Source organism: Vidua macroura, chromosome 6, assembly GCF_024509145.1.
Source record: "Vidua macroura isolate BioBank_ID:100142 chromosome 6, ASM2450914v1, whole genome shotgun sequence".
Taxonomy (NCBI): domain Eukaryota; kingdom Metazoa; phylum Chordata; class Aves; order Passeriformes; family Viduidae; genus Vidua; species Vidua macroura.
In genome coordinates, this window is record NC_071576.1 from 14259308 (window position 1) to 14273554 (window position 14247).

Genomic DNA, 14247 nt, shown 5'->3' on the forward strand with positions numbered 1-14247 from the left:
CTAAAAATAAGCATTTAAAATGAAAGTGTCAGGTGTTCCCTGTTCTTTGATAGCTGTGACCTCCACCATCACCACAGTGTTCTCTTGGACCTATTCCTTACATCACTATGCCGGCTTTGAAAAATGGTTTGCCAGCTCTCTTCTTGTTTAAAGTATGATGAAAATCTTGATCACTTTTCCCTCCCAGACAGAGGCATGGCTTGGGAAGCAATGTGTAAACAGGGGGATTCCATGTCTGGTTCAGCTGTGAGGAGTAAACAGGACAGCCAGCAAGGCCAAGGCCTCCCAGCACCCAGACTGCCTCTGCCCCTCTGGCAGACCAGACTTCCTCTCAGTCTGCTTTCAGCACACACCTAAAGAACAATTGTCATTATTGCTCCCCTCCCTCATATTGCTACACTTTTAAATACTGCATTGCTATTGTGTGAATCTCCAGTTTCCTCCATGCTATTGAATTCTATTTTCTGTTACAAAGCTGGGACAAGACTGTTTATTTTCAGAAATCCAGCCCCAGAGGAAACAGGTCTGATTTTCCTCTTTTTGGTCATCTGTCTTGCTGATAATTTGTTGTGTTGCAGACAAAACTTATTTTTAGCTAATTCCGAGCTGCAGCATGTGGCTTCGTTGCCCAGCACTGTTTTGCCTGTTTCATGACAATTTACCAAGATGTTTCTGCATAGCCAGGTTTCTTACAGTAAATATCTCTCTGAAGAAGCTTTTCTCCCATTTCACTTCAATTGCACTTGAGCATAAGCAAAAAGTCTGAGATTTCTCATTGAGGGTGGAAATGACAGTCTTACTGATTCTGAAATTACAATTTTTTATTTCTTTTTTTTAATGCCAGACATATTTAATCACAGAATTGTTTGGGTTTGAAATGGACCTTAAAGAGCATTTATTTCCAACCTTCCTGCTATGATCAGGGGGCACCTTCCACTAGATCAAGTTGCTCAAATCTCCATCCAGCTTGGCCCTGAACTTCCAGAGACTTGGCATTCAAAATTTTGAGCAACCTGTGCCCGTGCCTCACCATCCTCACAGGGAAGAATTTTTTCCTAATATCTAATCTAATCTAAACCTACACTCAGTTTACAGCCATTACCTCTCATCCCCTATCTGCCCTTGTAAAAAGTCCCTTTCCTGCTTTCTTGGAGGTCCTCTTTAGGGAGTGGAAAATGCTGTAAGATCTCTCTGGAGCCTTCTGCAGGCTGAACAGCCCCAGTTTTCTCAATCTGTCTTTATAGGAGAGGTGATGGAGATTAAAAGAATAAAGATGAAACCAAAAAACAACCCTGAACCAATAATCAAAAGATCCCAAAGCGCATAGTTTTCCTACTCTTTTTGAGGTATTAGAATAGAGTATTTCAGTTGGAAGGGACCTAAAACTTAAAGGTTTGTTGTGGATGCTGTAGATTTAAGGAAAAGCAAATAAAAAAAAACCTCAAATGTCTCAAAGTGGCTCTCAACATCTACAATGATCGCTATAAGATTTAAGATAAGACCTCCAACTCATTAAGATTCTGAGGTTTCCTGAATGGTGGCTACCAAACTGTAGAATGAAACCTCACAGATAGAAAGGAACCAAAATTAAAAGCAAGCAGCATGAAAGAAAGTAATAAAAACTCCCTTGCAAACAGCACCCAACCATTCGCCCCCCCCCAAAAAAAAAAAAAAAATGAAACAAAGCAAAACAAAGCAAATGTAGTGACAAAACAGAAGATGCACTGAATATATTTTTTTAAAGAAATTTTTAAAAGCAAGGAAAAAGTTTGATCAGAGATAAAATGTCCACTAAGGTGCTGTTTCTTTTGATGTGAAACATCAGAAAGAGGAAACCTTTTATTTTTATTTCTTACCCTAGTGAGACAGGATATCACTCATGGAAAAGTGGGAAAGAAGTATCAAATAGTGGCGACAGGAAACACAACATCAGCAAATTTCTTTTAAGGCCCACTGCTCTTGGGGTGGGTTGTTTTAAAAATATGAAGTGACTGAAGGACAATAGGCATCTATTTGTGAGCCAAGCAGCAGTTCTCATATCCTTATGCAGAGAATTTTCCTCTCATTGCCTTCAGGGATGCAGGTTTCCATACCAAAGGAGGAAAAGTACTAGCAGGATGTAAGAAGCAGATTCACTCTTTTAATATGTTGATTCAGAAGGGGAAAGCTGAGTCACTATTCTGCGAATAGAAACATTGACAGGTATCATGGCAATGCAAAAAAGGAGAATTTTCAAATTCCCCTGGGTTTTGAGCTTGCTAAAGAATGGTAAGGTGGGAGACTTCTTTTCCTCTCAGTCATGCACTTAGAAATTTTCTGGGTGTATGTGAAATAAAGGGTCTGACTTTGAGCTTACTATTAGTGGCCCTAATCAAGAAGGACCCTGCTGAAGCCAGCATTGCACTGGATACACTCATTTGAAATGTGTGTGGAGAAGATGAGTAAGATTATCTTTTGGGAATTTGCTGAAAATATTGCTTAATTTGCTCCAATCAGTAAATTATGATGCTATTTTGAATAATGGAAACCAAATCCTCATGTCCTTGCTTTCAATGATTCTCAGCAAACTACAAAGGAAGTCACTGAAAAAAACTTTTCTGTGTTTCTAAACTGCACAAGAGAGGAAAGCTTCAAGGTTGTGTTACAGACATTCAACAATATTTCAGAGGAATCCTTAAAAGGATTCCATAGCCAGAGGACACTTTGATTATTTTACTGGATCTTGTACATAAATAGTCCATGAATTTCCAAACAGTGCTGAATCTTTTCCATAAGTGAGTGACATTTGTTGAACAGGAATAGTTCTTCAAAGCAACACTTTGTTGAAAAATGAATCTAGGAGAAGAAATGCAGTATATTTTTGTTGCAATATCTGTTTCAAGTTTGTGATTCATCTCTACATAACTAACATGACTGTATCCTTGGTGACTTAGGATAAAGCAAGCAGTAAAGGGGGTGGCAAGTGCCTTCTGTAAATTCCTCATGTAGTGGTGAACAGATGGGATATAAATCATGTTGTTTTCATAGCCTATAAAGAAAAAGACTCATCAGTCACTGTAACTGTGATGTGATATAAGGATTAGTTCATAGTAGATAATGTAGCATTCCAGGAGAGAGTTCTAATGCTGTCTCAAGGCTAAAATATTACATGACACACTATTTGTTACAGATGGGACAGAAGGGAAATGCTTTGGTTATGATTATCTCAAAGGTACTGCTCTCTCAAACAAGATTGGAAAAATATCACTTTAGATTTACATTGTGCAGTCTTAGATGGTTTTCATTAGCTTCAATCTCACATCTCAGCTTTGCAGCTATCCAGGGAAACTCATGTACTTTTCCAGGGTCAAATTATCTTTGAAGAATGGAAGGCATTTGTAGAGTATGCAGTAATATAACTTAAAGAAGACAGGAAAGAAAAAAGAAGGTAAGTAAATATCATTATAGAATAAAAATAATTCTTATAAATTGTAATGTGTTGAGGTAATTTTTTAGGTCAAGGGGAAGAAGGAGCATAGATAGTCTTGCAACTGGAAAATTAAGCATTTAGAGGCTGTTCTTTCTTGGAAGCAGATAAGGATTTTGCCTCTGATTTCATAGCAAAGAAGAAAAACCATTTATAATTTATATCAGTACCTCATATCCAAGCTAACTTGTTTCTAAGACTAAGGAACTGGTGATACAGATGCTGCAAGGTTCACATGGAATGGCATTTTGTAAATGAAAATCCCACAATCAGAAGAATTACTTCACTTCTTATTAGAACAAGATATTTTTTACAGTTTCATTTCAGAAATCTCTCTCAGTTTCTTTAAGTTCCACTTACAGAAACCATGATGCCATCCTCTGACAGCCTGTCAGATTGCACTAAGCCAATTAAATTAAACAAAACCTATGGAACAGAAACTAAAATCTGTTACTTCAAAAGCATACTGTCTCAAATCTTATTATTAGAAAGGTTTCCACCCTGAAGAGGTAACATGGTTATAAATAATATAGTTTACTGGAAAAAAACATACTGCTGAATATCCTAACAGGGATAGAAATCAAACCAGTCGTGAAGTTGTACTGATTTTTAATGAATTTCAAGTATAAATCTATCAATAAGACTTAGGCTTCCAAGTGGTTTAAAAAGAATTCCATAATAAAGCTAAGCTTCTGAATTCTGTCACCAGTGTTTCCATCTTCAAAAATCACAACCAACCAACAAAAAAAAGAACACCAAGGCTCCAAATTCCCCAAAACTTCAAAACTGAAAACTTTTGAATCTCTCCTGGAAGCTGTCTAACCTGGGAACTCTCCAAGTATCTGTGGGACACCACCCAAGGGAAAGCTCTTCTGATGATCCCAAGTGTGCAGCTTGTGTTCCATGAACGACAGATTTCATCTGGGAGATTCAATGCTCCACTAGAACAAATTAACTATGAAAGACTAAGATATTATATTCTTTTTCCTTCCTTTCCTCCCCGCCCCCAGCAATGTCCAGCATCCATGGTCAGTGAGCACTTACCTGAAAGTGGAGGAGAACAGCTCAGATTCCCCTTCTGCACATGGGGAGGCAAACCCATGTTTCTGAGGTCAAGGCTGCACTCTCTGAGTTGTAGAATACTGTTTGCCATACTCCCATTTTAGTTGTTAGGCCCTAAATAGAGACTAATTGGACAAGAGAGCAAATACAAGTATTTTAGCAGTTAGGAAACTCAGCTGGGAGTAGACAAGTCTTAAACTACTTTTCCAATTGCATATTTTAAGAGGGGTAAGACAAAAAGCACCAGCATGCAGTTTTGCAGACAGAGTTTATTAATGCAGCTACTGTGATAATTTCAAATTTCCTAGAAAATGCTGTGCAGATTTCCAGCTGATGAATAGACACCTGACATTATTTAAAGGTTTTCATGTCTTCTCCTAGCCAGTTTTTTTTCTATGGTGATAAGTGGGATGGATGCTAACTCTTAAATACCTTCCCTGAGATGAAGTGAGGATCAAAATCAGAAGCAGGCAGAGAAGGTGAGACCTATTTTGCACAAAAAAAAAACTTACTTCCTTCAAATATCCCCAGCCAAGTGATTACAGTTTTCAAGTTGGTCAGGAGAGGAGAAATCCCAAAATGACACTGTAGCAACCAGTAAGACCAGCTAAGGTATGTAGAACTCTTCAGCTGACTTGGCCTTAAGTTTCAAGACCTGCTTCAGAAATTATTACATTTTTCATTTAACATGACCTGTTAACCATATGGGTCCTATCATTTGAACCTTGGGATCTATGCTACCAAAACCTTCAGCTGCAAAAACTTCAAGGTGAACAAGTAATAATCAATCTTTAGGCTGCATCAGTTTTCACAGTGGAGACTTGAGATATCAATTCTGGCAGTTTTTCAGTGAAATCTTAACACTGATGTGAGGAAAACACATCAGGATAAGCTAACATGTTTGCAGGTATGCTAAATAAAGTGGGAGAAATGTGTGCAATGACATGATACTTAACTGCTTATGAAAATACAATCTTATTTTACAATCTTTGCTGTCATGAAAAACTTGCATCATTAAGTGGGAGATGCATGAGGAATGGGAAGTGTAGTCCCATGGAAAGTGAAGTCTGTTGATGGTGTCCAGAGGATAAGTCAAAGTCATGGCCAAGTCACTCTTGCCATTGAAGTGTCAGTCATAAGATTGCTCCTGGACTTGTCAGAGTTGCCCTTCCAGCAGGCTACAAAAAGTACAATCTATCCTTCAAGGGGACAGTAAGAATAAAGCCTCCAGGCAAAATCTGCCTTACTGTGCTCAGAAACTGTCTGGGGTTTCTTAGTGGTTTTGTGTTTAGGTTTTTTTTCCTGTTTGTATTTCATTTGGTTTTGTGTTTTGAGTTGGCTTGCCTGTTTGTTTGTTTTTTCCTTATTAAATCTTTCTATTGTGCTATTATTTTGTTTCTGGGATGTGCATGGAATAGGCAATTGATGCCTGCAGTACAGGAAAAAAATTCCTGATGTTTGGATTTTTAATTTCCAGTTGTGGAATGCATTCTAGTTCTGATTATCTGATGTGATAGCATTTTCTTGTATTATAGCATAGAGGAAATAGTCAAGTGGTTTGAGAGACATTATCCTCATTTCTATGCCAAATTTGCTTTGTTGTTTGTGTTGCTGCTTTATTTTAATATAAAACGTTTCTTCACCACTTGATTTAATAGATATTCTTTTCCCGTGGTCCTTTCCTGTTAAAATGGATGTGCTACAATGGAAGTCTCTTACCATGCAGGTTTGAAGGAGGCACTTCCTATTTCCCTGGAGTGAGTCATGGGGTTTATCTGAACAGGGATACCTGGAGGGTCACCTCCCACCAACACCCCAGGTCAGCTGTGGGAGGCTGCCCAGTGTCTGCCCTCGCACAGCCCCAGCCAGGAGCCGGCACAGAGCCCTCATTCCCAGCCCCACGCTGCACACAGACCCACGGGAAGCACAGCAGCTCCTCTTCAGAGCAGCCCTGCGGTGGTTTTTGTGAACACTTGTGACAATTTCCTGTGCTGATCAGATAATCAGTCAGTTTAGAAGCAGAACTTTGTAGATCCCTAAGTAATTTGTTCATGGTGCATCAGGTTTCTGGGACAGCTCTTCCCCACTTAGCAAGAATTAATGCACAGGAAGTACAGAAGCACTGAACGGAGCAGAGGACTGCTATAAAGTCAAGTTGTAAAGTATGGATGGTTCTCATCTAACTTAAATCAGCCTCACTGCAGAAAACATTCTTAACTGGGCACTTGAACACAAATCAAAGCAAATCCCATGAGCTGTTTTTATCACAGAACAGATAATAGATTTCAAAAAAAAATATAGCATAATTTGACACAGTAGGCTGTTCACATACTGATATATTTAAAAATTGCTTCAGTGGCAAGATTTTATTGAAAATTTTAGCATGTCAATGTCCAAAGCTGTTGCAGTTATGCTGTCCCATTGTGCTGCACCAAAAATGCTCTGATTCTTGTCATATCAGAGGTCTCAACATCATATAAGCTAAACAAAATCAAAGCTAAACAAAACTCTTCTGAAAAATGACAAAAAGTTGTTAAATTTTATGTTTATTTTGTTTTTTTTTCACATTTAGAATGTACTTTTCCCCAAAATTGCCTGAAGAAGAGAAATTCTAGATTGTGATTGGAAGATAGAAAAATTAAGGTTTTATCAAGAGTATCCTACAATCAGAAGTGAGGCAATGGGGTCAACAACTTTAAGAATTAAGTCCTACATATCCTTGAACTATAAAAGAAACAGGAAAGTAAGGAAAATTCTTAAAAGGCCAAAGTTTGAGTTTGATTTTAGTCCAGTCAAGATGTACTTCAAAAGATAGGACATACCTGAAACAAAATCAGGTCAGTAAATAGTACGCAGAAATTATGAGAGAAGGTTCCACAGAGGATAGAAATGAGTTTGGCTAAGAGCAGCTGGTGTGGCCACAAAAATTATTTAAAAAACACAGAAGCATGAGACTTTCAAGGGAATTAATGGGTGCTTAGATTTACCAAAAGGTGAAAGAAATAAGTACTTTATAAGTATTTTGTTTCCATCAGATGTTATTGCAGAAGACTTTGAGGTATATTTACTCACAAGTAACAAATATTGATAAAGATCAAAAGAGTTTGGGTATTCACACAAGGTAAGAAATGAAAGAGTAGAGAGATTAAAAAAAATAAAAGCACCAGGTGCTTGGAAGGAGAGCTGAGCTGCTAAGAAAATAAATTCTGTTTAAAATTGTTTGCTACACTGAAGGCCCTGGGAATCATAAATCACTTTACCTATCCTTTAAGGAGTCACTAGGGAAATTCAGAGAGCAGTAAACCTTGTTTACTATACCAAACTAACATCTGTAGGCATAAAATCTTTGTAATTCAAAACAGAAATTTAAAAAAATCTTCATAAAAGAAGTGTCTTTCTTGCCTCTAATGGGCAAGGATTGTCTGAATATGTAAGGGAAATACAGGAAATAGTTGATCTTATGTATTCAGAATCATAAGGTCTGTCTTTACAAAATGTAATACAAATTTTGTGGGTGATTTGCTTAGCTCGTAATAAAGCCTTTGCAAGCAATAGAAAAAGGCAAGCCCTTGACTGAGTCCAATGTTTCTGTTAAGACAGGAGGCAGTGAAATAGATTGCAGGTTGTTTCTAGAAGAACTTCACCTATACCCATGTAAGATATGGGCCTGCTGCAGTTAAAGCAGTGAAGTCATTTGGCCATATTTGAATTAATTATTTTTATCCTAAAGAAAACTGTAACGTAGCAATTAGACACAGCAAGGTATGTCAGTTGAAATGCTATAGTGTACAGGCTTTCTTGGGCTAAAAGACTGATGTTCTTTGTTAGTCTCACTACAGAACAATTTACATGAGCAGACAGCTTGTTTATATTGATAATGCTGTGCAAAAAAAACAGCGCTGACAATTTCAACTGGTTTTATCAGTCTGAACACACATAGCTAAATTTTTAAATGACTGTTGAACAGAACATTGTCTTCCATTTCTAGATTATACTAATTTCTTGATATTGTGCAGAATTTAGAAATGAACAGAAATGTGATCTGCATGATTGCATAGTTGCACTGGAAAAATTAATTAGAATTAGATATTGCTGTAGTGTAGCAATTGCACTGCCTTACATTCTGATGGGTAAATTCTAGAATATGCAATGTTGCTAGACTGATAAAAACTGGGACTAGATAAAACATGCCTCTTTTTCTTTTTCTTTTTCTTTTTCTTTTTCTTTTTCTTTTTCTTTTTCTTTTTCTTTTTCTTTTTCTTTTTCTTTTTCTTTTTTTCTTTTTTCTTATGAATTGTTGTCAGACTTGCTACCACGATTGGTTCATGCATCTTGATGAACCAAGTTTGCTAAATTCAAAAGCAAGTAATTTTTTTTTTTATTTTAAATTGTGCTTAAGAGGTCCCTTAGCATGTCCTTTTGCCATTCTTTCAGCAGATCTAAACTTAATTTGCCTCATTGAATCCCTTTAGGAGAATCATAAGGAAAGGTCCATAATTGTATGCTGTATTGCATTAGCAAAGCTAAATGTTTTCCTTTCTTCCTGTTGCCACTATCTGCCCTGGTGAGGCTTCCTGGATATCCTGCAGCAGGGTCCAATGCCCCCTGTAATTCCCCAGAAGCCTTTGGTCAGGATTTTGGGGCCACAGACACAAAGGCACCTGCACAGCTCTGGGGTCAGGGTGGCCAAGCTCAGCTGGGGAGGGAACTGGCAGAGAACAGTGGCACAAGGGCTCGTGGTGCAAGGGCTTCTGAGCTAATGTTTGAAGAAAATAAGATTTTTTTTGGGCTTCCACATGTGTTGAGGCACTTCTTGGACCTTGAGAGCTGGTAAATGCTTTTCTGTAGAAATAGCCACAGTGTTCTTTCCAAGCCATACATTCAATAGAGATAGTTTCCTAAGGCTACCAAATCATGCAGATTTGTAAATTGCAAGAAATTACTAGTGTCAGAGTATCACTGGAGGTAATAATTGAATAACTGCAATTCCAGACTTCTAACTACTCTCAAGCGAACTGAGAACAAAATAAAAAATGACACACAATTATCAATTTGAAGAACTTTATCCAAAACCACAATTTCCACCTGATATTAACAAAACTTGTCATTTTCACCATAGTAAAGGAATGAACCAGTACTAAGTACACATATAGTGAAAGCAGTCAATAACTGGAAAAGAACATAACAGGAGCTTAAAAGAATACATTTCTCTTAACTAAACTTGCTAATTACAATAAACTTGGAAAAAGCAGAGGGCATTTTTAAAATTGTTTTTCTCTTTACAGATAGAGCTTCACGATCCAAGAACAATGACTACAACAGCAAAGGTTTTTCTAGAAACCAACCCATGTATTACAAAAACAATACTGAGAATCCCTGCAAACCTCATAAGTCTACAAAACAGGATAGCAGAGAGAAAGCACGAGATAATTAAATTGTCCAGGATTATTAAGAAAAAGTAACAGTGCATACTAAAGGGCTCCTGTAAAGCTGCTTTACATGAACTGAAGAATATAATTTCCATATCACTGTGATTTTGTGTGAAGCACAGATGCTTTCAAAAGTGTCACTATTTAGCTTTTTTGGGGGGGAAAAAGCCCCAAATAATTAGGCAGTATTTGAGATAACTGAAAAACAAATGTAATAGGCTACCTCACAAAGCTAACTACCAGATTTATTTACATAAGCTTCACATTTCACTGAGACTTTGTACTCCACTCCTTCTAAACTTCCAAACTTTAGAACTGGAAGAGGACTTAGTTAGAGAAAGAACAAATATTTCTCAGGTTGGATACTCATATTAGATAAAAATAGTGCAACTCTTTGCTACATTTTATACCCTTCCAGCACATCTATCAAAATATTCAGACTCGGTTTTATTACCTTCTCATTTAAAAAAATACAGCATTCTGCTTTCTTTCTTGCTTTTGATTAGGAAATTACAGACATTTTTACATTTAAAATAAAACCCCAGCAACCCACGGCTAGTCCTGCAAACGAATCCACTGAAGCAGATGTCAGTGAAGAAGTGTTGTTAATGCAGTTGACTCCAGGTGGAGGCAAAGGTCCCTCTGGATAGAGCGGCGAGCAGGCTCAGGAACTTCAATCATCCTGAAGAAGGCAGCAGCAGAGACGAGTTTTAGGCCTAGACCTGAAACAGTTCAGTCTTATTTGTTCATTAGTGGGGGTGAGCTCCTCAGGAAATGCGATATCACCGTAATGGCTGCAGCTCAGGAAGCTCCCAGAACACAAGGCTGCATAGCTCCCTCACTTCTGGCAGAAGAATGCACTTTCCTTTGGGTACAATGGGATTTCTAAATGCTCAATCTGGCTACAGCAACTTGGCTGTGCATCTGGGGACTGCAGGTGTGATTAGATTTGAAATAGCTTAGCACATTGTGGCTGTTTTTCTTTACTGAATAGGCTGCTCTTTGATGGCCCTGACCCCACAGTAAATCACATGGAGCTTTTCTATTCTCCTTAGGGCCCACTCCCGCTGCCCTCACTTTACCCCAAGAGCATTACCACTGATTCTGATCTGCTAAAAAAAACAAAGGACTTTGGGTTGGGAAAAGCTCAGTAAGTGCTGGCTGCAGAATAGTGCAGTGCATTTATAAAGTTTTAAAGGTAAATTTGCATTGTATGGATATTGACAACACAGTTACCAAGCTTCATGGCCTCATCTTGCTCTTCTGCTTAGGGGAAACACTTTGTGGTTTGCTAAGGCAGATAATGATTAAGATTTTGTCCCAAGAAGAGGCCTTGTGTCACTGTTCTTTGCCCTCACTGTGGAATGTCCTTTCTGATCACTAACCTTACTCTCAGAGGTCAGTCAAGGAACTGGCTAAAAAGGGCTGAAGAACACTGCTGGCTTCCAAATGTTCACATGCTCTGATACCAAAGAATGAAAAGAATACAGCAAAGACAAGGGGAGAAATAAAATGAAGGCATAGAGACAATGTGATGGTGACAATGAGTTTAAAGAGATGGATGTGAGTGTGTATCAGGGTAATATGGGAAGGAATGAGGAATGATAGCCTAAAGGACTGGGCAGTGACGTAGGAGACATTCTGTGATTCTCTTGCTTGTTTCTGTTCTCAGCTTTTTTAAAGTTTGGATAATAGATCTCCTTTGAGACCTACTGGCAGAAAACTGAAGATTAAAATGAGACAATGCTACTGTACAGATGATATTTGACTCATTAACATTCCATGTTTATGGAATTTTTTTTCCATGCTTAAGAAAATACGGTGGTTTTGGCTTCTGCAGGAAGACTAAGCAGAGCTTTGGGAGATAAATCTTATATGTATTCTAACACAGGAATGTTTTAGAGTATTTTCTACAACTGAAAATAGTAGCCTGGGAAAGATAGAATGGGTGGCACAATGTTCCCAAGAATTCCCAAAGAGAGGGAGACTCTTTGTGCTCACACAAAAGGGCACTTGCCTTGCTACCAACAGCTTAAGTCTGCCTATGTCACTCAGGCAAAACTGCCTTCAGAGACATGTCCTTGAGATGATTGTGACATGTTTGTTTTATCAGGGTTTTCTTTTCCAGTTCATGGCTGTGTTGGTGTAATTTCCAAACCAGAAAAAGTAGATCTGGCCATGTTGTTTCAGTTGTTTCTGGGACAGGCCAGAATGAGATCAAATTGTCATGCATTTTGTTCTGCAAAGGTAAATATTTCCCTGGAACTGCTTATGTACGTAATTGGACACTTTCTTCCCTCTTTATGCCTGAAGAACCACAAACTAAAATGGGACATGGCTGGTCCATAGCTGTTAGGAGTTCCCTACATGTCCAGAGACGAGCATAGTGGTGACTTCATTTTCCCTGTTTTGCGCTGGAAAAGATGAGGTAAAAGGCAAAGATGGGTTGTATGAGGAAACATAAAAAGTTAGTGTCAGATTAAAAGCAGCAGGAGACTTTAAGGCTCAGGATGCCTTGACTGCTTTAGGACGTTCCCAGACAAGGGGTAAAGGGCTAAATGCATGTTAAATGCATGTATTATTCCTGGTACATTGTTCAGTCACTTATTTTGACCTTATGGTGACTGAACAATGTACCAGGAACAATACAGCTAACAGAATATTGATCTCTGGCTGTTCTGTGAATAGGACAAATGTGCTTGTTTCCCTGAGGATTAGCAGGCTGTGAGGGGAGGAGGGACGTGCTGTACCTGCTGGTTCAGCTCACACTCAGCCCTGGCTGCATGTCCAGGGAGCCAGCAGGGCTCAGAGGGACACAGCAGCAGTTAATGAGCCACTCAGCTCTGCCTGGCAGAACCCTCATGGCTGACATTACCACCAGGGACCTCACTGCCCTTTCCTTCCTGCACATTAATCACATGAAATCCAATTCTCCAGAGCTCCGAGTGTTCCAAAAGCACAAATACATTTTGATCTGGGATTATGATCTTTAGTCCATTTACCTCAAATGGAAATCACCCTTAAAAAGAGCAAATTTCCAGATTCTACTCTGTGATTAGGCCACAGCAAACTCAGCCAAATTACCTTGGATAAAAGGACAGTGCTACATCAAATTAATAACTACCAGCAGCTTGCAGAGAAATGTGAAAAGGATATTAACTTGAATTGCTTGAGAATAGCAAAATAAAAGCTTTTAATAATAGGCAAAATACATAACAACCCATAGACTAGAGGCTCCTGTTTTCATTTGGTCCCAGACACAAAGGTGTATTTTTTTCTTTTATGTTCAAATGGGTGTACAGGGTAAGACAATAATGGCTGAATGCTTCTATTCACTCTTCATTTGGAGCTGATTATTACAGTCTGCTCAGCAGCTGGGTGGGATGCTGACTGCACTCAAGTCCTATTGCAAGTGAGGATTTTGGAGCAGGGATATCATTACTTCTGAGATATCCGTGACCTCATCTGCCCACTGAAAAGGATAAAAACATTATTTGTAGCAGATGAGTCTCTCTGCTACTAATGTTGCATCTGTTTCAAAATTGGTTTTTCAGCTTTGCAAGTGTGTTGACACAGAAATACAGGTTGTTAATGCTGTGGGCAAACACAGGCTCCTACTTGCAAATAAAAATACAACAGGAATAGCTCTAGTGGGTTTGCCCACTCAGTTATCCTTTCTAACATGCCATTGCACACACCTGAATAATTGTTCAGCCTTTAGTCTCTTTGCTGTGGTGGCTGCACAGCTGCTGTGTCGAGCAGCTGGCTGCTTTGTGAAAAAAAAAATTCTTTAGAGGGAGTTTGATTATTTGGTATGTTGCCATAGATCCCTAGAGGCCATGGCTAAAAGGGAATTATTAGGGCACCCCAGTTTGTCTCCCTTGCCTCACTGATAACTTTTCAGGGCAAAGTTGCTTCCTGTGTTTGTATGATGAGGTTGCACAACAGAGCCGGAGTTAAAACACCTCTAGAGGTAGAGCACATAGAAAGTGGTTTGCTTCATCTCCCACAGAACGAACTGCAGTCAGGATTTGCTAACTGCTATCTGTGCTAGACATTTTTAATTGAAGCACTGATCAAGTGGAATCCTTTTCTCAAGCTCACACACACAGTGCTCAGCAAAGCACAGAACCCTCTTCTTTTAAAGAAAGGCTTCAGAAAACAGCTCTGGGGAATGTGTTTGGGCTTGGCTTCCTCATCACTCCTCAGTGAGTGACATCAATTATCCAGCTGCCTGGCTCCAAGGAACAGAGAAGATACAGTGCTCCAAGTCAAGCTGTGTTAAGAGTT